Source organism: Rattus norvegicus, chromosome 4, assembly GCF_036323735.1.
Source record: "Rattus norvegicus strain BN/NHsdMcwi chromosome 4, GRCr8, whole genome shotgun sequence".
Lineage (NCBI taxonomy): Eukaryota > Metazoa > Chordata > Mammalia > Rodentia > Muridae > Rattus > Rattus norvegicus.
Window position 1 is genome coordinate 40,354,679 of NC_086022.1, and position 25,241 is coordinate 40,379,919.

General features: G+C 37.0%; 1 pseudogene; it reads left to right on the plus strand.

The window, feature by feature from the left end:
• Positions 1-2,581: 2,581 nt before the first annotated feature.
• Positions 2,582-25,241, plus strand: part of Gtpbp4-ps3 (GTP binding protein 4, pseudogene 3) — a 33,988-nt pseudogene continuing 11,328 nt past the window's right edge.

Below are 25,241 nucleotides of genomic sequence, written 5' to 3' on the forward strand. Positions count from 1 at the left end.
CTGTAACTTGTTATATGAAAGAATGTTTTCTTTAGAGGCCTGTGAGATGGCTTAGTGTGTAAAGGTATAAAGAGGCTCCCGACCAAGCCTGTGATCAATATGATAGAAGGGAAGAACCAACTACTAAATTGTTCTGACGTCTAAATGCATGCTTTCAGACAGATACACACACACACACACACATACACACACACACACACATACACACACACACAAACACACACACACACACACACAAACACACACACACAAACACAATGTTTTTAAACAGCAAACTATTTGTGCCTAGTAAAGATATTAAGTTACAAATTACTTACAAAACCTAATTCCAAGTATTCTTAATGTGTACACTGCATCTTTGAGGGCTATATTAATCTTTACATTAATGCTTTAGTTGGTATTATAGAACATAAAGATAAGGACATTCAAAAGGACTTATTGTTTTCAGGGGTTGATATTTCAATTAGGAGGCAAAGGTTTGCTTAGGTTTTCTTTGCATTATACAATACTTTATATTTTGCAATGATTATTTTGTGACTAGAAATTGTCACAGGTCCCCATAGTTGCTTAGACTATTATGAGTCAATTCAAAGGAACGGATATAGTTAAGTATATTTAGAATCAGACAGCTAAAAACATATTTTGTTTTCAAACAATGTTAGCTGAGATGTTCACAAGGGAAGATACTTGCAGGCTATGAAAAGTTTAGCCTAGACACCAATCCAGCCACAAAAACTACACTCTACCCTGCCTAAAAGATATTCTTGAGCAATGAAGTCAAGAGGTAGAACTTTGGGGAGTGGCCAAATAGTGGCCGCTCTTACTTGAGGCTTACTCCAAGAGAGGAAGCCTATGTCCTACTCTGCCTGGGAACCTAAGACTTAGGGTAGAACCAAACATGACTGGGGAAAAAAATGAAATGATTCCTAATGACCTTCTGCTACACTCATTGATCAGTGCCTTGTCCATTTGTCATCAGAGAGGCTTCCTCCAGTAGTAGATGGGAACAGGTTCAGAGACCAGACATTTTGCAGAGGGGTGAACATGCAAATTGGCAGTCTCTACCATTTTCCTTCTCTTGGAGCTTTGGGAATCCTATGAAGAAAAGGAGGAAAGAATATAGGTGTCAGAGCCAATAGAAGACATGAAGAGACCCTGACTCATTGAATCAACTAAGCAGAGCTCAATGGACCTGGGTAGACTGAAATGGCAAGCATGAGGCCTGGAGGGACCTGTGTCGGGTCCTCTGAATATATGTTATAGCTGTTAGCTTGATGTTCTTGTGAGGCTTCTAACAATGGGAGTGGGTGCATCTCTGACTCTTCTGCCTGCTCTGGAGAATCCTTTCCTTCTATTGTCCAGCCTCTGTAGGAGGGCTTTTGCCTTGTCTTTTTATATCCTGTTTTGCAAAGTCTGTTTTTGTTTCTTGGAGGCCTGCTTTTTTCTAAAGAGAAAGTAGAGGAGTAATGGAGATTGGAGAGAGTGCCTGTGGTTGGGATACATTGTATGAGAGAACAATCTTTCGATGATGATGATGATAATGATGATGATGATGATGATGATGATGGCCTCAGTAGTTGAAATTTATTTCTATTTAAAGTAAAGAACATCTAGAAGAAGCACAGTTAGCAGTCATGTGATGGTACATGAAATTTTGGGCATGTTGAATCTTTTGATCTGAGTACATCCCAACCAAGGCTTTCTTGTTTTTAATACATATAATCTTCCCTGTCATTCATTAACACTACAAATATTGATCCAGCTATCGTAGCTGTACATATTTGGCCAAATGAAAAAAAGAAAGGGTGAAGGTGGGTTCCACATTCATCTCCAGGTCCTCCTGGTATTAATTCTTAAAACCATTCTATTATATGATGTGCCCAAGTCAAAGCTTAGGCCCAGACTTTGTTACAAAGGCACCCAACTTATACGTTCTTTAGCCATAGCCTTGTACTCAATTAATGGCATCATTCAAGGAAAAGGAGAATGAGTGTTATGTGTAGGGGGCAAAAAAATGCAGTATATTGAAAAAAATGAACTGATCTCTTAACCTGAGATTAGATGTAACAAAGTCTGTATTTTGGCTTCTTCTTACAGGAAAAAAAATGTGCTCTTTCAATGGCTGCATAAATAACTCAATGTAAGTACGCATGTGGATTTTATTTGACACAGGTATTGATATTATAAACATGATAAATTAGTATGTGTAGTGGAATTTCCCCCTAACAAATTTATTGGATAATAAGAAGCCAATTGCCAAGTAAAAAGGAGGAGGCCTTTCAGGTCTGAGAGAAGAAGAGGTGACACAGGAGGAAGGAACAGCCATTTTTTGTCCAATGAGGCAAGGGCAAACAGCCATATTTTGTCCAGCGAGTCAGGGGCGAGAAGAACAAGATGTAGACTGGTAACTGTTAGATCTGGTGGTGGATTCTGCTACCAAAAAATTTCCAATATAGAGTAGTCAATGAGTTTAGGACGATAGATTCCATGCCCAGTGGTTGTGTTATCCTAACTAACCACTGGTGCTTTCCATTCAACGTGACTCAGTTGGGTAGGAGGGAAAGAATTTAGCCAGGGCAGAATGGGAAGATTGGGCAAGGATCAATCTCCGCGGGAGAGGGAACTGCAGCAGAGTGGAGCGCTGACTGGCAAGAGCATGCGCACAATTGACTGCAGTGGACCTAATGCGCAATCTCGCAGCTCTGGACAGGCAGAGTCTGCATTTGTAGGAGAGAAGTTGGCTAGGAGAAACATGCGGTCTTGGTCTCAGACTATGTACTAGGCTGGGAGCAGATGGAGACTGCAGGTGCCGGTGCCTAGATGGCCATGGCTTGAATTGTGTTTTAATAATTACACACTACAAGTATGACAAACATCCAACAGGTGCCCCAACTCATCACAGTGAATGGCAGCTATAAACAACATTGCCTTGTGTATTCTAACCAGGTTGAGAGAAGTTCTTCCTGTGTTTTATGATCCAAAATAATATATTACTGGGGACCTGAATGGCATTGGTTCATCTCTCAATTGAAAGTTAAGATTTAAGTTTCTTAGTACAAGTAAGTAACCTAAGTTTTGTAGGTTCTATCAATTTAATGTTTCAGGAGTCAACTGAGAAATCTAAATGATTCTGGAGTGTGACCAGTCTAGTGTCCAAAATACTTAAGTAATTACTGTAAGAACATAATTGATGTGACTTAGTAGCTAAGTATGCTGAAAGAAACAGAGGCCACTTCGCTGTTCCTTGGTATCATGATACCAAGCCTAATATTAGAAGAACTGCTTGTTTGAAAGGGTCTGCCTGACCTACTGCTACATACTCACTCCTCATAGACTATTTGGGGTGATACTTGGGAAAAGAAATAAATGAAATCTTTGCCATTAGAGTGACTTCCAGAGCCAGAAGAATACATTCCTGGTGGGCTACAGTGTATCCAGCTTCTTGAGATGTTAATATAAAATATAGGCTATTCCAGGGCAACCAAAAAAGGAATTGAGCTAGATGTAATGGAGAAAATTCCCAGATTGTACCTGACACCACCAGTATTCCACAGGCTGTGCCTGAGACTCTTGATTGGCAGGTGGGCCTTACATATTGATAACAGCACATAGTATGGGAAAACCTGTTACTATGGATAGATTTTTTTTCATGTCCACTTGTCATTTAAATAGATTTCAGGTAACAATTGAAAAACAATGATCTAGGTAGATTTTTAAAAGATGCTGAAAATGGGACACCAAACTCATTGGTCCATTAAAATGGACCAACTCATCTCCTCAAGGGCCAAGATCCAATTGTCTTTTAGCTTAATGTTATAAATACCAAAGACAGTTTACACTCTCACTTGAAGGCAGAAACAGTGTTAATCAGAGATTCCAAAAAATGGTCTCAGGTTCAGTGATTAGTTACAAGAATGGGGAAGGGAACCTCTTCTAACCATGAGTGTGATTTATTAAGGTAAATAATTAGATTAAAGTCAAGAACAGGAAAGGCATACTGGGATCAGACCTGGAGGGAGCAGCACTGAGTTCTCAATTATGTCCCTCCGGTGGAGTCATGGAGACTCGACATGTCACAACTGCATTGTATGATAAGATATATGGAGTATTGCTAATCAGGAAGGCTCACCCAATCCTTAGTGTCTTGGGTCTTTGTATGAACGATCCATATAGACATCACTAACCCCTCACATAGCTGCCTGCCATTGTTGGGGGTCAAGAAGTCACTCTGATCTGTATGTCTGAAGGCCCCACCATAAGCATTCTTCTTAGAACAGAAACAACAGCAAAATGGTGTCAGCCAAGCCCCCAGGTAAGTGAACACATTTAAATCATGGAGGATACTCTGCATTTTTAGAAGTTTTCTTTCCAGGAGCCAGACCAGGGCCAGTGTTGCCTTGGGATAGTGAACATTTGGACAAGGCTGACTTACTGAGTTCATGCTTTAATACCCTGGGAAGAAATCCAATGACTTTGGTATTGATGGGATTCTGCCGGGCAGGTCTAAGTCACAATGAACCTTTGTGTAACAGCCTTTAGTAACTTCACTTTACAGGGAGCTGAAATTCTATAACTCTTCTTATATGCATAGTCTAGTGGTTTGTTTTTAAATGTCTATAAAACTAACAGTCTTTTTTTTCTTTTGCTTTGAAAACAGTCAAAGCAGACTCAGAGGAAAGCACTTGAAGAGAATATCGGCCTTCTGCCATTTAGCATGTTGCTCTTTTGCTGTAGTTTTAAAATATCACTTTTAATCATTATCCTTATTTTAAATGAGTAAATTATTAATTTTAAGAAAGTACAAATATAAAACAATTTACATTAATGAGGCTTTTTATTCAACTGTTATTAGTCCCGATCATTCTTGCAACCTCAAATTTATTTACGACTTTTTTGGATATTTTTTTACCAATGATAGACACAGGTACTAATCTAAATCATATGTATTCCTAAATAAGCTAGTATATATTTTGAGTAAAGTCAAGTCTGAACAGATGTCTCAGCAGTTAAGAATACTGGTCATTCTTTTAGGAACAAAGATTTGATTCTCAGGACCCGCATGATACCTGATATCCTCTATAACTCCTGTTACAGGTTATGTGGTGCCCTCCTGTGGCCTCTGCTTGCAGCAGAAACACCTATGTCACCCAGACAGACAGATAGACAAAACAGCCATACATATAAAATAATCTTCTAATTTAAAAAGTACATAATTTCCAGATTTAGAAAAGACATATTTGCTGTGTAGGGATGAGGGCAAACATGTGACATGGTTAGCATGTGATTGTCACTGCCTGCATGCAAAGGGTGGGGGACAATTCTGAGGAATCAGTTCTCTTTCTACTATGTAGATTCAGAGCTGTAACATAGCTCATTATGTTTGGTAGCAATTGCTATCGCCTAATGAACCATTTCACTAGTATCCACCACTACATATTTTTTTCTTCAGTTACATAGTTTGTCTCTTAAATATCTCACTGCCTTCTCCAGATACCTAAATTTCTATCAAAGCTACTTTACTAGATCTAAGAATTTACCTTTGTTACCTTTTTAATCTCTATAATGTGTAAGGAGAAGAGAAGCAGAAAGAAGACAGTAGGCCCTCAATAATGTCCTTGGTGGGTCTAAGGCAGGCAGCTACATGAGCATGTGAGGTGTCTCAGAGCACCGGGATGAGAAAGGAATGAGCTAATGTACATTCTGGGCCACCAAGAGATGCATTGAGCCCAAGGCCTATCTGTTTTGAAATCATCTCCAAGAGACTCTGTAGCTGCCTATCTATTGGAGGCTGTTTGTCACGCTCAAGTGGATACTGGCTTTCGTTCTTCACTGCAAATTCAGCTTAACATACTTAAGAGTGTGTAAATTAATTTCAAACTGCAACTTCATCAGCCAAAAGCATAAATAAAATTCTGTCACTTAGTATTTACATTAACCTCATTAGTCACCTTTATGGCCTAACAATAGAATCTATTGTACATTGCAAACAAAAATATGCCAGTGTAACAATATAATATAAAACACAGAGAACAAATACGAGCAAGAGTTTCAGTCTCTTTTTTCATTACTTAGTCCTTGGGAAAGGCACCCCACTTTGGATAATATTGTTCTAGACCTGAAATCTTGGTTCCAAAATGTTTTTGCACATAGCCATGTCCTCTGAAGCCTTCCTTCTTCTGCAATAACACCCTCCCAGTTGAATCATTCCTATTGAATGCGTCTGCACAGCTGCAGCTCTCTGCAGAAGCCTTACCAGCATCTCTGAAAGAAAGGCTGTTTCTTAAAACATTATAACATATTTTAAACACACACAAAGAGTCTTTAAATGCACACTGATTTCCTCACACTGACCTAAATTCCTCCAAGTGCAGTTTGAGGCTTCTGTATGCTGATTTGTCAATAGTGGGAAGGAAAAACATCTGCTGCTATTCTGTGCCTGTGATTTCTTCAAATGCATGAATGTCACTATTATGTGAAATGGCCACTCTCTGATTTAAGGCATTTATTAATTGACTGTTGGTGTCCCAGTGTGTTTTGATGAGCAGAAGGATAGAATCATTGGGACTCAAATCTCCCAAAGACCTATAACTATTTAAGGAAATGAATGCTCTCTGATTGTTTCAGTGGTTCTACAGGAAGCCTGTGAATATGGCCCATGTGCTCAGTCAATTTTGCAAAGCTGTGATGTTAGACAGGCACATTGGCCCAGTCAGCTCCACTCCAGTCACAAAGAGGCAGACATTCTTCAGAGTCCAGGTGACTGCGAAGGGATTAACTACGAGAGCTGCCACTGTTTGATTCTGCCATCATTACTTAGATCATGCTTGTAATTCACAGGATCATGAGTCTCTCACACAAGCCTCTGGGCTATGAAAATGACCCCCTCCAAGATTAGCAGCCTTTCCACAGTCTCCTCTGCCTTTGAGACTGAGCCAGAGCAAAACTGATGTCTTTTCATATGTCAATCCCTTTAGAGTGTGTCCTCCAAGGGATCAGCAAGGCTCTCTGGGATTAGGTTTAGCATATTTAGGAGCATATATAATGTAAAATTGTTAGGCAATTTGTGGGAAAGTAGGCAAAATTCAGAGATCTGCAACTTCATAAAAATACGTTATCACAGAGTTCTTTGAAAAGTTTTGCCAAGTGTATTCCATTCTGTTTTCTTAAATAAAAGTTATATACTTAACTGATGTCAGTATGCCATATGCTCAAACAAAAATGATTGCAACTTGCTTTGAAAAATTCACTGAGTAAAACGTTATCCATGTTTAATGTAATGAAGGTGATTGTGAGAATGGATGCAACCGTTAAGGAAAAGCTACTTGGTAAGAAGTAGGTTGGAGTGGAAGGTAACATCCCAGAGAAACCTTCCTAAAACCAATGGGAAGTGTTTGATGAGTGCTTTACATGCTTCCAATGTCTGTCCCTTCACCTGCTGCTGGAAATTTTCAGAGCACGAAAAAGAAATCTGGGAAGCCATGCACCAAGTCCTCAGCTCCTTGCTTGGAGCAAGACTTTCATGCCTGCGTCTGATATGGAAGCAATAACGTCAGAGCAGAGCACCCAGCACAGACAGCTGTGGAAAGAAAGGGGGCCAAAGCAATCAGGTGAGCCTTGCAAGGAGACATGTTAATAAGACAAAAACTGATTTTCTTTTCTGCATGGTAGAGGGAATCTGGGAAAGAGACTGCCTAATATTTCAAGTATTCAGATACAGTGGTTCATTTTACCTATGAAGATGGGTAAAATCTTACAAGACCAATAGGAAAATAGTGCATCCTATCAGTTTGAATGTATTTGATCATAGTGTGTTTATGAGATTATAGCTCACTTGAAGTTCAGTTTACAGACAAAGATTCCTTACTCGGCAAGGACCTTGTTCTAATCTCCAAGATGTGGTAGAAATTAAATGTAAAAAGGAGACTAAGTCAGTGAGTGTAATCATTATTAGCCATAACTAAGAATACAGAAAGATATAGTATACTACTCATAAGTATACATATGTACAGTTTTCTGTCATTTCTTTTTATTTTATTATGATATTATTTGAATTAGAATGTGATCACCATGACCTAAGAAAAACTTTTGAAATGGAAAAACTGGGGAGGGGGCAGGGGTCTTATGGTTTCAGAAGTCTCAGTTCATGGCTAGCAGCCTCTTTTCTGTTCTGTTTGGGGGCAGAATGCCATGCCAGGAACACATGGAGAAACAAAAGACCTCACCTCATCCCAGATAGGAAACAGAAAGAACAGGGATGAATAGAACCTTCTATGTCCCCGTCCAGACACTATTTCCCCAAACTTTCCTAAATTGCCTAAACTTTCACCCTCCTCTCCAAAGAGTGCCACCAGCTGGTGACCATACCGCAATATATGAGGCTGTGTGGACAGTTCAAATTGTCTATTGTCTCACTATTCTGATGTTGAGGGATAGAGGACATTTGTCAAAAAATGTTTATTTAGTTAAGTATTCCTGCACTTTATTCTTATTTAATTATGAAATATGTATTCTTATTTAGTAGGAACAGAGTAAGATAATAGAAGACCACCAATGTACTCTTTAGAGTTATAGCTGAAACCATTCTGTCCAATGCATAAAATCGATCAGATGTCATCAAAATATTACCTTTACATTTAAATTGAGAAATATCTTTCTCCCTCTGTGTGTGAGTGTGATGTTTTGTGTGTGTGTGTGTGTGTGTGTGTGTGAATGTTTATTTGCATGATACGATGCACATACTGAGGTTAGAAGACAAGGTAAGATGTCATACCTGCTTTCTGTGTTATTTGACAAGGGCTCTCCTTATTGTCTATTGATCATGGGTCAGGTGAACTGTCCCATGAACCTCTAGAGATTCTCAAGTCTCCACCTCATTCCCACAATAGAATTGCTGGTAGATATATGCCACTACAGCTGGCTTATATGGGTTCTAGCACCCAAACGAAGATCTTCACATTTACATAGCAAGTGTTTTGCTCATTGAGCCACATATCAAACCAAAGTTTTGTGTTTCAAGTTGAACATATTTTCATTCCAAAACAATCAAATTTTTACAACTAAGATATATGTATGTAAGACTATCTGTTGACCTATGCACACATATTCACCTGCTGAAAGATACATCTGGGCTTCCAATTATATTTTTGTAATCCAGCCATTCTGATATAAGTGAGTCTAGTTTATTCAAGTGCACGCTATTCCATCAGATTTGTTTATCTACCCCCCCCTTGAATGGAAGCATGTTGAGTCCACATCTTCATACTATAGCAGATTTCCTAAGTGAGTTCTATCAGTTTCTTTTTTGCATGTGTCATAATGTTTCCAATATAAACAGAAAAAATAAGTGTGTTCATCTTGAACATGTAAACATCTTAAGTGGTGTGATATTGTTCTCAAGAGAGGATGTACTAACCTATTACCTATCACTGGTATTTTATGACTTCACATTTTCCATTATCTCTACCATAGTTCCAGTTTTAAATATTTGCAATTTGAAACCTTTAAATATTTGTCAGGGTGTTTCACTGGCGCCTGTGTTTGTTTTCTAATCCTGCCCTAACACAACTGCAAATAGCCCAGGTTTGCTACTTCCCAGTTCTGGAGGGCAGATGTGTATTAGATGTGTAATTCTTCTAGTATCCAAAAAGCTGCAGAGTGCTGGTCTTGTTGAGGGCTTGTCGGGTAATGATTTTCTTTCTTCCCTAGTTTCATCATACTACTTCATTCCTGGGTTCCTGGTCCTTCCATCTTCAAAGCTGGCACCGTGACATCTTCAAATTCCTGACTCCGATATCCTTTCTTCTTCCATCTATAAAAGCCCTTGCGATTACACACTTCTTAGACAAATAATCCCAGATCATCTCCTTATCTGAAGGGTGACTGAGTTCCACTTGTGCCCTTATTTGCTCTTTGCACTGTACTCTTACATAGTTGCAGGTCCCGAGTACAACTTTAGAGAGTGAATGCTTTGCTTATCATCAGGTTGAAATGCATATTGTCATGTTTACAATTGATGCTAAATATTTTCAAACATTTATTCACACTTTGGATTTTATTTATGGAGCCCCACAATTTTAGCATTGAAGAATGTTTGTTTGTTTGTTTTTGTTTTATTTTACAGGAACTAACAAACTCCTCTTCAATTTCATGACTCAAGACTGTTGTAAATTAAGTGCATTTTGGCAAAGTTCCCCAAGCCAGTGAATTCCTTGTCCTTTCCTGTGACTATGTGTAATTGAGAAGTGTCATTGCTGCTAATGTTAGTGTGGAAATGTCATTAAATTTACACCTCCTGAGTTACAGTTTTGGTGGCTCATAGAATCCTTCCTACCTTGAAGTTGTCACCATTATTTTAAACTGTTATATAAGTGCAGATTATTCTTGCATGGTCCAGAAAGTTTGTGTTCTTTTCATTAATCCTAGTAGTTTTACGTAAATTCTCTTTGATTCCCAAGGTAGACACAGTATCTTCAAATGAGGAAAAGTTTTGCTTTTTTCTCCAGAACTTGCATGTTTTCATTCTTCATTGTACTCTCTGGATTCTCAAGTGAATCACTGAATAAAATTGTCAATAAAGGCATTTTAAATTGCTTTTTTGACATTCAGTAATCATTTCTAAAATTTTATCACTGATAAAAAAGCCTCTGGTAAAAGTCTTTAGAACTTCTTACAATGTTAATAATTTATTCCTATTCTAATTTAGTAACAGTTTTATTTTAGGTAAATACTGAATTTTAGTAAATGATCAACTAGATTCCTATTATAAAGTTATATTCAAAGACAAATATGGATTAATTATCTTTTCAATAGCCATGCCATTTTACTTAAATTCACATCTATTTTGTTTTTAGGCACCAAATAATAAAATGTGTAGGATTATGAAAATAATGAATAAAATCTTTCATGGAACCTGGACTTACACTGGAGGTAGGAAAAAAGAAAAGCAGTCAGTTCAGACGTACCCACAATATATTCCAATATATTTCCAGTGAAAGGGGCAAACACTGAGACTTCTAAATGCCCTAGGAAGAGTTGCTACTACTGAATATATACCTGCTCAGACTGGGAACATACCAGACGTAAAAAGTCACACTAACCATTCAAGAGAAATGTACCTGTCCTTTTCCCCACAGACCTTCATTCAATTGTTAGGGAAGCTTTAGGTATTAGTGTTTCCCATCTGTACACACACAAACACACAGACACATACAAACATAGGCAGGCAGGCATGCACGCACGCATGCACACACACACACACGCACACGCACACACACACACGCATGCACACACACACACACACACCTACCTTTATTTTCAGTGCATAACCAGGTAAATCACAGCTGGTTTTAGGAATACTAGTTGCCAAGCACTGTGCTTTGATAATCTTGAAAACCAAGTTGTGTTCCCTCTTCAAATTGTCTCACCATTCACATGCTGAAAAGGATCTACTGCACAGACTTAGATGCTTAAAAATATGAGACATTCTTATGAATTTCAAAGTATTTTCTAGAATTCTACTTTGAACTTAACTTTATAATAGAACTTTGGATGTTTGCTCTTGGACATCAGTTGAAAGTTACTTCTGATAGCATGAAGGGACACATTCAAAGTTAATTGCTGTCCTCCAACTATCTTGATGGATACTGTACTATGGTGCCCTTTTGTTTCTTGTACATTAATATCACATGGTTACAAGATATCTAATAAATGCTAGCATCTTTTGTATGTCTATTTTATAAGATAATTGGCAAGGTACACAATGGGACGACTAAAACATGCAAGGAAAGAAGGAATGGATGGATTTAATTTTGGAGGGATAGGAGAAGAGGAGAGAGGGGTGTCTTCTTTTACAGACTCCTGATGATTTAAATAGTAAGTAGCACTCATTCTGAAGATAAGGAAATAAGGGTTTCATAAGAAATCACACACGTCTCCTGGCCCTTATTAAATGTGGTATGAACCAGCTAGTTAGCAGTCGCAGAGGTGTCCGCCCTACTTTTCCCAGCTTCTGCTACTGGAATTATCACTGTTACTGACAGAAGCCTTGTAGTCTTTTGCCAGAAGGCAGACAAGTCAGGGAGCAGCACTCAAAGTGATTGCACATTCTTTCTTGCAAGCTGTGACAAGAGCTGATCAGTGCTGCCAGGGCAACCTATGCAGACCATCACTGCCCCCTTGTTTCCTAGAGAATACAAGATGCCTTGAATTCTCAGAAGAGTGCTGACATAAATCGGCTGTGCTAAATAAGAACGAGTGCATGTCTACCCATTTCAGTCTGAGAGTGCAAGCCATTCATATCTTTGACTATGTCTAACAATTATTTATTAAGTGAATAAACTACCCCTTAAAAGAGGCACTAATAAAAAGTTAATGCAATTGTATAAGTTAACAACTCATACTATATCTTAATGGAATATTTCAAGTCACTATAAAAAAGTACCAGATTGAGATTCAGCTTCCATTTTTATATTGTGTACAGATGAAGTTATATTAATAAATGTTTCCCTTTGTTAATTAAGGAACAACACATCAGTAAGGAAATCAAACAAAATACTGCAAAGGTGTCTTTTCATAACCATAAACAGTCACCTGAAAATCACAGCACCAAAAAAAGTGAAGAATAAGGCACTGATTTTTGTACAGGTCTCTTGCTTAAGAAAAAAAGTAGTATTTAACTGTGGACTTTACCTTAAAAGCCATTGTAATATATTTCTAATATGGTACTAACTAAGAAATTTAACTGAAATCATCTCAAGTCTATCTGCACTGTCAAAATATTATTTTTCAGGCTTGATAAGACATTGTTTTAGTCTGCTTAAAATGCTATGACAAAGAGCCACAGATTTAAAAAAAAACAGAATTTCTGATGATTCAAAGTATCAGCCAACTGGTGAGTATGTTCCTTCTGGCTGCAGATAACTATACAACACAGAGGATAGCAGAGACTTGCCCCTGTCTGTGTTCTTTCTTATTACTAGGGCATTAGTCTGACTCATGAGATTCTTCCTCTCATGATCTCATTAATTTCTTGAAACTCCAACTCAAAATACCACTATGTCAAGGATTAGTGTAAAACACATATATTTTGCAGATACACAGAACAATAGGTCATAGAATTGATGTAATAATAAATGGAAAAATAAACCATTGTAGTCAAACACATTGAATTGAAAAATAACCTCTCCATTGAGTAGAGGAAGGCTACTGATATTTCGAAGTTAATTTTATATCCACTAACTTTGCTGAAGTTGATAATCAGGTTTAGGAGTACTATAGTGGAATTTTTGGGGTCACTTAACTATTCTAACATATCATCTGCAAAAGGTAGTATTTTTACTTCTTCCTTTCCAAATTGTAACCCTGTTATACTTCCTTGTGTTGTCTAATTACTCTGGCTAGGACTTTGAGTACTATTGAATAGGTAGGGAGAGAGTGGGAAGCCTTGTCTAGTCCTTAATTTTCATGTGATTGCTTCAAGTTTCTATCCCTTTAATTTGAGTACGCTACTTGTTTACTGTATATTACTTTTGCTAAGTTTAGGTATAGGCCTTGAATTCCTGATATTTGAAAGACTTTTATCATGAAAGGGTGTTGAATTATGTCAAATGATTTCTCAGCATCCAATGAAATGATTATGTAGTTTTTTTTCTTTGAGTTTGTTTATATAGTAGATTAAATTGATGGATTTCCATGTATTGAACCATTCCTGCATTCTTGGGATGATGCCTACTTGATCATGATGGCTGATTGTTTTGATGCATTATTGGATTTGGTTTGTGAGAATTTTATTGAGCATTTTTTACATTGATATTCATGAATGAAATTGGTCTGAAGATCTCTTTCTTTGTTGGGTCTTTGTATAGTTTTTTTTATATAGGTATAACCTATACCTTTGTATAGGTATGAGCATAATTGTGGCTTCATAGAACAAATTGGGTATTGCTCCTTTTGTTTCTATTTTGTGGAATAGTTTAAAGAGTATTGGTATTAGGTCTTCTTTCAAGGTTTGATAGAAATCTGCACTACACCATGGAGTACTACTCAGCTACTAAAATCAATGACTTCATGAGATTCTTAGGCAAATAAATGGAATTAGAAATATCAAAAAAAAGAAAATATCATCTTGAGTAAGGTAACAAAGTAACCAAAGGACACACATGGTATGTACTCTGTACTCATTGCTAAGTGGCTAGTAGCCCTAAAACTCAGAATACTGAAGATACAATTCACAAACCACATGAAGTTCACCAAGAAGGAAGAACAAAGTGTGGATGCTTCAGTCCTTCTTAGAATTGGGAAGGAAACAGTCAAGGGAGAAAATATGGAGACAAAGTGTGGAGCAGAAACTGAAGGACAGGCCATCCAGAGACTGCCCCAAGCTGGGGATCTATCCCATAAACAAACACCAAACCCAGAGACACTCCCGTGGATGCCAAGAAGTCCTTGCTGACAGGAGCCTCATATGGCTGCCTCCTCAGAGGCTCTGCAAGACCCTTGCAAATATAGAGATGGTTGCTCACAGCCAATCATTGGAGTAAACATGGACCACTGTCCCCATTGGAGGAGTTAGAGAAAGTACTGAAAGAACTGAAGGGGTTTGCATCCCACAGGAAGAACAATACCAAACAACCAGACTCCCAACTGTTCCCAAGGACTAAACCACCAGCCAAAGAATACATATGAAGGGACCCATGGCTCCAACAGCATATGTTGCAAAGGATGGCCTTGTCGGACATAAATTGGGAGGAGAGACCCTTGGTCTTAGGAAGGCTTGATGCCCCCATGTAGGAAAATGGGGAGTTGGGAGTGTGTGGGTGCATAGGGGAGCACCCTCATAGAAGCAGAAGGAGGGAAGATGGGATAGAGGTTTCCCAGAGGGGAAAATGGGGAAGGGGATAACATTTGAAATATAAATAAATAAAATATCCAATAAAAATAAATACACAGAGGGAAAAAACCTCTCAACATCTATTTCATATATTCATTTTATAAGCATGAATTTTTTTTGCTGTATACTATGCAAAACATTTTCCTACATATACTATAACATGACAGATAATGTGGCTACAGGAAGCTTTGCAATTTTCATTTTTAGTATATAACTAGACATCATATCTTTTTTTTAAGAAAGGGATGTGGTTGAAATTCACTGATTTTTCCTAGGATTAAATGCAATCTGGGTCCATGGACTAAAACCATAATGAAGCCTATCCGGGACCAGTGTCCATTATTCATATCATCCAGGAGAAAACAGAACCTTATTTGAGAACTTAGAAAAACAGACTAATATCATATGGAAAAGAATTGTTTTGAACTGCTCTACAGGGTTTTAGCTTACATTTAAAATGTAAAGAAAATATATGAATTTCCATCTTTTCTAACTGCTATAACAAAGTTCTTAACAAATGCCAGATTAAAGCTTGAAGGTCTTGTTTAGATTCATAATCAAAAGGCATTCATCATGAAGGAGACAACAAGGCAGTGAGTGTAGGTCTAAAGGATGGATGAAGGATGATATGGCTGGTCACACTGTGTTCACACCATAAAGTAAAAACACCACGTGTTTTTCCCGTTTTGTTCACTCTATAACTTTGCATTGTCCTTCCCAAATGAAGGGTAAGTCTTCATCATAATCACACCTTTCTCAAAAAGTTATCTCAGACATTTCCAGTGGTATTTCTCTTCACAAAATTTAATGCCCTCATACTGACAATCAACTTTACCCATCACAATAACAAAAATTGTAAAGATAATTTTATTGGAGTTCATTAATTACACACAGGATTAAGTTTTATAAAGACATTTCACATCAATTTTTCATTTCTTGATCATATACAACCATGCACAATATGTCCCATCTACTCTATTTCATTTTTACTTTATGATGGTATATAAATTACTCCATTTATTTATATATGGGATTGTGAATCTAAGATTCACAAATGAGCTAACCATCTCAGTCCAGTAAGATGGCTCAGTTAACAAATTGAGTTTGATAATTGGAAAGGACAAATTCTTGACCTAAAATCACAGGAAAACCTCTTCTCTACTATAATACAATAATAATAGTAATAATAATTATAATTATAACTATAATTATAATTATAATTATAATGCAAGAAAAATCTCTGAGCAATGTGTTAGTTTGAATGAGAATGTCCCCCAAAGCTCACATATTAGAAAACTTGCACCCAAGTTGGTGAAAGCATTTGGGAAGGATTGGCCTAGTTGGAAGGTGTGGCCTGGTTGGAGTAGGTGTGGACTTGTTTGAGTTGTTATGCCACTGGAGCTGGGCTTTGAGGTTTCAAATACTCATGCCAGGTCCAGTCTTTCTTGGCCCACAATTTGCAGATCATTGTGACCTTTTATCTACTGCTCCATTACCATGCCTACCTCCCTTGCACCATAGTTCCTATCATGATAAAATGGACTAACTCCCTGGAACTCTAAGCTACCCCAAATTAAGTGCTTTCTTTTAAGTTGACTTGATCATACTTTCTCTTCGCAAGTACAACAGTATCTAGAACATGAAAATGAATGTATTAAGCTTACTTGTGAAAGTCATTTCAACATGTTCTGTGCATATAAAACTGACGATGTCATATCTTTAGTATAAAACATTTTATCTAATTATAGTTCAACAAGGACAACAGAAACAAAATTTAAGTGCAGAATTAAACAAACTTGAAGTTGTTACCAATAAAGTGTTGGCTATTGCCTCTTCTTTTCATCTATAAGTTCAGTAAAAGTCACTGCTTAAACTGGAAGATGTGATTGAGACTGCGCACAATTAACAGTGTCTTGAAGGTTGCCTCACAAAAAGCTTTATAATTACAAAAGTCTCTTAGCATGAAAACAATCGATCGCTGGCACCTGAAATTTAAGCAAAATTACACAGCTGTCTTTTAAACTATTGTTAAATTGCTTTTTATTTAAAATGGGGAATGAAAACTTACTGCAAATAATTTTATTTTATAAATCAGGATATCTAATTTATGTCATAACCAATAAAAAAGTACCAATAACTATTGGTACCAATACTCTCTTCCCATAAACAGATATGAAGTAAACACTGAGCATTAAACAGTACAGGAAAATATAGAACTTTTACTTTATGAATGATACTTGCAATGTATTCTAAGTTAAAATACTGTGTGCATGAATGTGATCCTAAGTTCATAACTTGTTCATATAAAATTAAGCCCATGAGGGTGATTTAAGAAATTCAACTACTCAATAAAATATGCTTCCTCATTTGAATAATTCACTTTTATATCTTGCTGCAGTTATCTGGCAGTTTTTCATTTTCCTGTTCCTAGCCTGGCTATTATCAAAAGTTATTTACCTTTGAAACTTATATCATTAGGATGCAGAACATCTACATTGAAAAAAGAAACTTTGGTTAGCAAAATGGATTCTGGTCCTTTTATTCGTTTATTTTAATATTTTTATTTTATTTTAAATTGAAATATAATTTTACCATTTTCTACTTTCCCTTTCTTCCCTCCAAATCTTTCCATGCACACTATCCCATTGCTTTCTTTCAAATTATGTCCTCGTTTCTTTTGTCGCTTCTATACATTCATCACATCATATATTATATATTCCTAAATATATAACCATAACATTCTTAGTCCAAGTAATGTTACTTTTACTTATATGTATACAATTACAGGGCTGAACACTTGGTATTGGAAAATGAAGTGGAAGTTTTTTCTCCATGGAAGACTATTTCTCCTACTTTCCCTCTTAAATGTTAAATGGTTTTTGTTAAAAAAAATTTTTGGTGCCATCCTTCTTCAAGTCTTGTTTAGGTAGCTAGGTTGATGAAAGCTCATGGATATAACTTATCTGACATTCCTTAAAGACCAAATATCACAGCAAACTTCCTATTTCTATGGCTGGTACAATCATTCTGACATCTTTTAACACTATGATCCCTAAACCTTAAGTGTAGGAGTTGTACTGTCGATTGGGATATACCATTGATGCCGTGTAGCATATGATTACTATTTCTCTGTAGCTTGCACTGGTCTTAGTTTTCTGTAATGGTGAAAGTCTGTTGAAAATATGTTTCTTTGATGGTGGTGAGGCTTGTATTTATTTCTGAGTATAAGGAAAATATATAGACTACAGTTAGTGGTTATGCAGTTTGAGTAAAGTGGCAGCTGTAGGTTTTCTTCCAGGATCCATGACATCATTAGACCTTGGCTAGATTTCCAGTACCAATTAGAAAAACATTGACTACTACCAAGGTATAAGTGCCACTACTGGTACAATAACAATGTTAATTTTAGTTCACAGGCATCAAGTAGAGTAATATTGTTAGTTGTTTTTCCTTGGTAAAACTTGTGTTTTGCCCTATGTTGCCATGAAACTTAGTTCTCAAGGAAAAGGCTTTCAGGTCAGAACTAGCTCAGATCTTCTAGGTCCTATAGTCAAAGGACATGGTGTCTTCAACAATAGGGACTTGATTTCCACTTTTAGGAGACTTGTTTTTGCAGTCTCTTGAACAACCTGTACCAACATCTCAAAAGGGTGATTCTCATTCCTCCATTGATGTTTGTGTTAGAGGTTCTGTGGACCTTTGCAGGAGCATTGCCAGCACAGCGGGGAAACTTTTATTTAAACCATTATATATAATATATGCCTATACTATGTGTATGTATTATCTGTAATTTTAAGTGTATAAATTTACAATCACTTATAAATTCTTCAGACATCTATACTGTTATTTTACCGTCCTTCTTTATTAATCTTTTCCTTCTTCCTAAACCATTCTTCCCCCTTTCCCCTTTCAAGTCAGTTGTACCCAGATATCTCTCCTCTTTCTCAAAAACCAGTTTCTGCATTTATTCCAAGTCATAAACTCATATATGGAGATTTGGAGCAAGGAGCCACAAATGACAGAGAAAATCTGTTCCTTTGGGGAAAAATGGTAAACTTAATATAAGGCCACTTAATATTGTACATTGTTATAGAAGCCATTTAAATTGCAACACATATTAAGAGGAACTAAGATAATTTTACCCAGAAATCAATCATCTTAATATGTTCAGTAATCATAAATATGAAACTTTCAAGCTAAAATGAAAATTCCATTTTGAAAATTTTGGCAAAATCATACTTCCAATTTTCTAGTCTTTTTTTTTCCAAATATTCCACTTAAATATTCTGCATATTCTTTCTAGTTTTATTCTCATTTTTTTGTTTTATTGTTTTATGAGTTTGTGTGGTTTTTGTTTGTTTGGTTGGTTGGTTAGTTTTGATTTCTTTTTATGTTTACGAGATAGGTTTTTATTGAGTAGTTCTGGGTGACCTGGAATTTTCCACAAAGAAAAAACTAATCTTGAACTCACAGACTTCAAGCCTGCCTGCAGCTCCTGGATGCTGAGATTAAAGGTGTGACTATCATACATCATATGTCTTCTCCTTTTATTATTTTTTATTCTCTGACAACTTTGAACACGTATATCATAAATCCTGAGTGGTCATACTGATTCCCCTACCCTCTGTATTCTTCCCCAATCTTCCAAATCTCCCTCCTCACACAAAGCCCTCATCTTACTTTCTAAATTTTGTTGTTATTGCTGCCTATGGTTTTGTTCTTATTCATATTTTTGCTTGTGACCTACCAGATGTAAACAGGGATGCTATAAATCACATGTGTGTGGAGTTGTTCATGAGAACATGAGTAATTAATTGTTGGCTATTTCATGAGCACCCTAACACAAACACTAGTTTCCTGTGAAGAGCTAAGATGAAGAGCCTTTTCTTATCTATGAGTGAATGTTTATAGATTAAGTCTTACATACATTTATTATGTAGGGAATATCAGCTACTCTGCACTTATAAGTGCAATATCCATTACACTGTCACAGTGCAATTGGATATTAAATGCTAAGAATCATCCTGGATTCACTAAATTCACCAATTCACCAGAAATATATGTTCATTATATACAATATAAATATGAAATAAAATATATCTCAATCAATTCTAAATGGATTCTTGTACTTCTGGATTTTGTTCTTACTTCTTTGCTCTCTATAAGTCAATAAGAGTAATTTTTAAAACACTAATAACACTATGCACAAAGCTCAAGTACAAATGGATCAAGGACCTCAACATAAAACCAGATACACTGAATCTAATAGAAGAGAAAGTGGGAAAGAGCTTTGAGCTTATTGGCAAAGGGGAAAATTTCCTAAACAGAACTCCAATGGCTCATCTCTAAGATCAAGAATTGATAAATGGGACCTCATGAAACTGGAAAGCTTCTGTAAAGCAAAGTACATAGTCAGTAGGACAAATCAGCAACATACAGATTGGGAAAAAAAAAAAACCACTAACCTCATGTCTGATAGAGGGCTAATATCCAAAATATATAATGAACTCAAGATACTAACCACTAGAAAACCAAACAACCCAATAAAAAAATGGGCTATAGACTTAAACTGAGAATTCACAACAGAGGAATCTCGAATGGCTGAGAAGCACTGAAAGAAATATTCAAAGTCCTTAGTGATCAGAGAAATGCAAATAAGAACAACCCTGAGATTCCAACTTATACCAGTAAGAATGACTAAGATCAAAACCTTAGGTGACAACACATGTTGGTGAGGATGTGGAGAAAGAGGAACACTCATCCATTGCTGTTGGAATTGCAAACTGGTGTAACTACCCTGGAAATCAATTTGGAGGTTACACAGAAAATTGGGAATAGATCTACCTAAAGACCCAGCAATATCACTTGAAAATATACCCAAAAGATGCCCCACCATGCCACAGGGGCACATGTCCCATTATGTTGACAATGGCCTTACTTGTGATAGCCAGAAACTGGAAACAGCCCAGATGTCCCACAACAGAAGAATGTCTACAAAAATGTGGTTCATTTACACAATGATATACTACTCAGCTATTAAGAACAAGGACATCCTGAGTTCTGCAGACAAATGGATGAAACTAGAAAATATCATCCTGTGTAAGGTAACTCAGATCCAAAAGGACATGTATAGTATGTTCTCACTAATAAGTGGATATAAGCATATATATATGCATATATATAGTGGAGATAGATAGATAGATAGATAGATAGATAGATAGATAGATAGATAGATAGAGTCCACAGAACTCAAAGAGGTCAACAAACTGAAGGGCCCAAATGAGGATGCCTCAATCCAACTTGGGAGAGAGTTGAAAGCCCACACAGAGGTGGATAGACAGAGGATGGAAAGGGGATGGGGGTGGGGTGAGAGGGAAACATTATCTGGTCTTGGGTGGGGGAAAGGGAATGAAGCCCTGAGGGCCAGCAGAAAGAATGGAAACAGGCCACCTCAGGGGACAGGAGATGGGGAGTTTGGAGAATGCTCTATAATGTGCCAGAGATCTGGGAAGTAAGAGATCCTCAGGACTCAAAGTGGGGGCTAGATGAAATGCCCTACAGTGAGATGAAGGAACTTATTAAACCCACTTCCAGCAGAAAGACAGGGCCTCAAGTGAGGGGTGGATTTGCTCTCCCACAGCCATGCTCTGACCCATAATTCTTCCTGTCTGAAAGAAATGCTTGGATGGAAATAGAGAAGAACTTGAGGAAAAGAAGGTCGAGTGACAGGCTCAAAGTAGTATCCAGCTCAAAGGGAGGCCCCAAGACCTGATACCATTACTGAGGATGTGGGGGCATTCACAAAAAGGGACCTATCATGACTGTTCTCCAAAAGAACCAAAAACAGCTGATCAAGTTAGATGCAGATTTATGCACTCAACCAATGAACAGAAGCTGCTGATCCCTCTGGTTGAATTAGGGGAAAGCTGGAGGAAGATGAGAAGGAAGTCAAGCCTGTTGAAAGACCAGCAGCCTCAATTAACCTGGACCAGCGAGATATCTTAGACAGTGGATCACCAACCAGGCAGCACACACCAGCTGAGATGAGTCTTCCAACACATATTCAGCCGAGGACTCCCGGGTCTGGGTTCAATAAGAAAGATGCACCTAACCTTCAAGTGACTGGATGCCCTGGAAGTTTAGAGGTCTGGTAGGGTGGGTGGAGTGGAAACATCCTTGTGGAGATGGGGGGGGGGGTATTGTGAGTGTGTATAGGATGTGGAACATTTGGGGATGGTGTACTGGAAGGGGAATAAAATCTGGAGTGTAAAAATAAACTTAAAAATTTTAAAAATAACCTGGTTGTTGTTCAAATGATGTTATAGATTCATATATTTTCATATTTAGGGCCCACTTGATGAGCAGTCATCATTAGCGAAGGATTAAAAGGTTGTTGGAAATATCACTTAGAGTGACCTTTGAGGTTTTAAAAGCCCATGCCAGACCAACTGTCGCCACCCTCATCCTCTTGATCAACCTGCTACCGTCAGATCAGGATGTAGCTCTCAGACACTTCTCCAGAACCAGGATTATTTGGGTGCCCCTTGCTCCCAGGCATGATGACAGTATCTGAGAGTTACATCCAAAATTTAATGTTTTCTTTTACAAGAGTCATCTTAGTCATGGTGTCCCCTCCCAGCACTAGAACAGTGACTAACATCTTCTCACAGTTTTCAATTATCTTTAGAAAAATGAAATAAAATAATTATGATCTTGTGTGATGTGCAGGCATTGGTATTACTTTATATACTATAGTTTAAATATTGAACATCTAAATCTCCATATTTAATCTAATTTGGTGACATTTGGAAATAATATATCTTTAAGTAATCTTCCCGGTGGCAGGAGGTTGTGGGACTTGGAAGTTAATGAGCTTTTTTTTCCCATACTTTCCCCTTCCAATGATCCATTTCATTGATTCAGGGTACAAAGTAACAAAGCCACTATGAACTGAAATTTCTAAAGCTATAATAAACTTTTTAATTTAAGCTGATTATCAATTATGTCAGCCATTTCATCACAGCCACAAAAATTATATGCTCCACCCGACTTATCACTTCTTTCTTGTTCCTAGTGATTGCATTTCTTCAATTCAGTATACCACCTTGACTATACAGTCTTTAACTGCAGCGGACATAGCTCTATGAATTCACCAAAGTATTTCCAAATGAGTCTAATTTAATTTGTCAGTTTTAGATAAATTAGTAAAGATCTGAAGAAAAGTTCGAATCTCTGTAATAGTTATCAATGCATGAAACTTACAAAAATATCAAAGATGTCGGCAATATCAACACATGGAGTGATACTATAGATAACATACATTGTATTTCCTTTATATTTCCTAGTGGAAACCTGAGTCACGTTTTAATAATCGGATTCTTCCTAAGGTATTACGCACTTTTGTGACGTTACATATTGTTAGAGATATAGTTTCAGTGAAATAAATGTTTTCAAATCAAACAATATTATGGAGTCACTATTGGTAGTTATTCATCCCTTTGATAGATATTTGCTGATAATGAAATGCTCTATTGCTCTGTATAAGTTACATGCATTGGCAATACAGCTGGCAAGAATTAGACAGTATCTCAGGATCCAGAACGGAGATTTTCCTCAGTATGAAGTTAATTAAGCCACACAGGGGCTCCAATCCTTGAACTCGCCCTCATTAGCACCATGCTGTAACCAACCAAGCCAAATAGCCAGAGAGTCTGAAGGCCAAAGTCCCCCTATTGGCATTCTAACTCTGGTTTTCTATCAGAAATATGAGAAGAATCAGCTTTTCATATTTATCAAAAATATTAGTGAAAATCTCCTCAATTTAATTTCTCATATATTTCAAAGCCAATGTCCAAGTCATGGCTAAAACCCTTTTAGACTTTAGATAAATCCTGATGACTTGTTCTTTGAATTATACAATTTTCCCAAACACTCTGTGCTTTCCCGGGAAAACTCATGACAGAGATCATTTTCAGCTCAGTGTTTCTCTACCTTCTTAATGCTGTAATTCTTCCTTCCTTACAACATGGTGTTGTGACCACCAAACCTTAAGATTATTTTCATTAATGCTTCATAATTGTAATTTCACTACTGCTACAAATAGTAATGTAAGTATCTATCTTTTCTGATGGTCTCAGGTAACCCTTGTGAAAAGCTCATTTGACTGTAGGGGGATTGTGACCCACAGGTTGAGAACCACTCAATTAGTACATGGAGTTCATAAAATAAAGTTAAAAACACACAATTAACTAAAAATTTATTGACCCTTTTTAAATGAAAAGGCATTATTCTAATGCTAATTATTGTAAATGTTTTTCAAACAACTATATTACATACATACAAAAGTATGATATATATACATACATATGCACTAATATGCATATGCACATGGTTGCAAATGCACAGATATTGTCACTTATGGAATACTGTCTACATACTTTCTCTGTATGCTGAGTGTAATTTATACTGCAAGTAAGGTTATCATATTGACTACTTTTAATAATTTAGGACCCTGGAAAATTATTTCCATTTGTTCTGTTATAAATTTTGTGTTTAAGTAGAAAAAATACTAACCCATGATGATTGTAAGAGAAGAACAACTAATAGCACTAAAGTCATTGTTGGGATGGTTGCTGGCTGTCATCAATTCTGTTGCTGTAACCGAGCATCATGACTAAAGCAGTTCTGGAAAGAAAGTTTGTTTGGGCTTATGCTGTCAGAAGAATAAAGTCTATCATGGTTGGCAAGATACATCAAAAGGAGAAAAAGGTTTGATAGCAGGAACAGGTATCTGGTTAATTACTTTTATTTACTCAGGAAGCAGAGTGAGTAACTCCAAAATTCAAATCCTATGACATGTTTCTGCCAGCAAAGCTCGACCTCCCGAGACTTCCACAATCTTTTCAAACAGCACCATGAACTAGGGACCAAGTATTTAAATACATGATCGTATGGTGGGCAGTCCTTCTTCATTCCACGACATCTGGCCCTGCCCCTATAGGGTCATGATAATTTCATGACACAAAATTATTTAAGTCAAATTTCAAAAGTCCCCACAGCTTTTAACAGAGTCATCACTGTTCAAAAACTCAATGATTACTTGATGTAATCTCTTAAATGTGACATTGGAAAGAAAAGTAAATTCCTCCAACCGTGTCATATAAGATATATTCCCACTATAGAGTGAAGAGTGGGAAAATAGAGAGAAAAGACTGAATCGAATAAGACTGAAACAGAGGAGTAAGATCCCCAAAACCCTGTAACTCTATGTTTGCAATCTGTTGCCTTAGTTTCAAGGGGGCTTAAATGTTCTACCTTTCAGCTTTGCTATCTGCAAAGTACATCTCTCACTTGA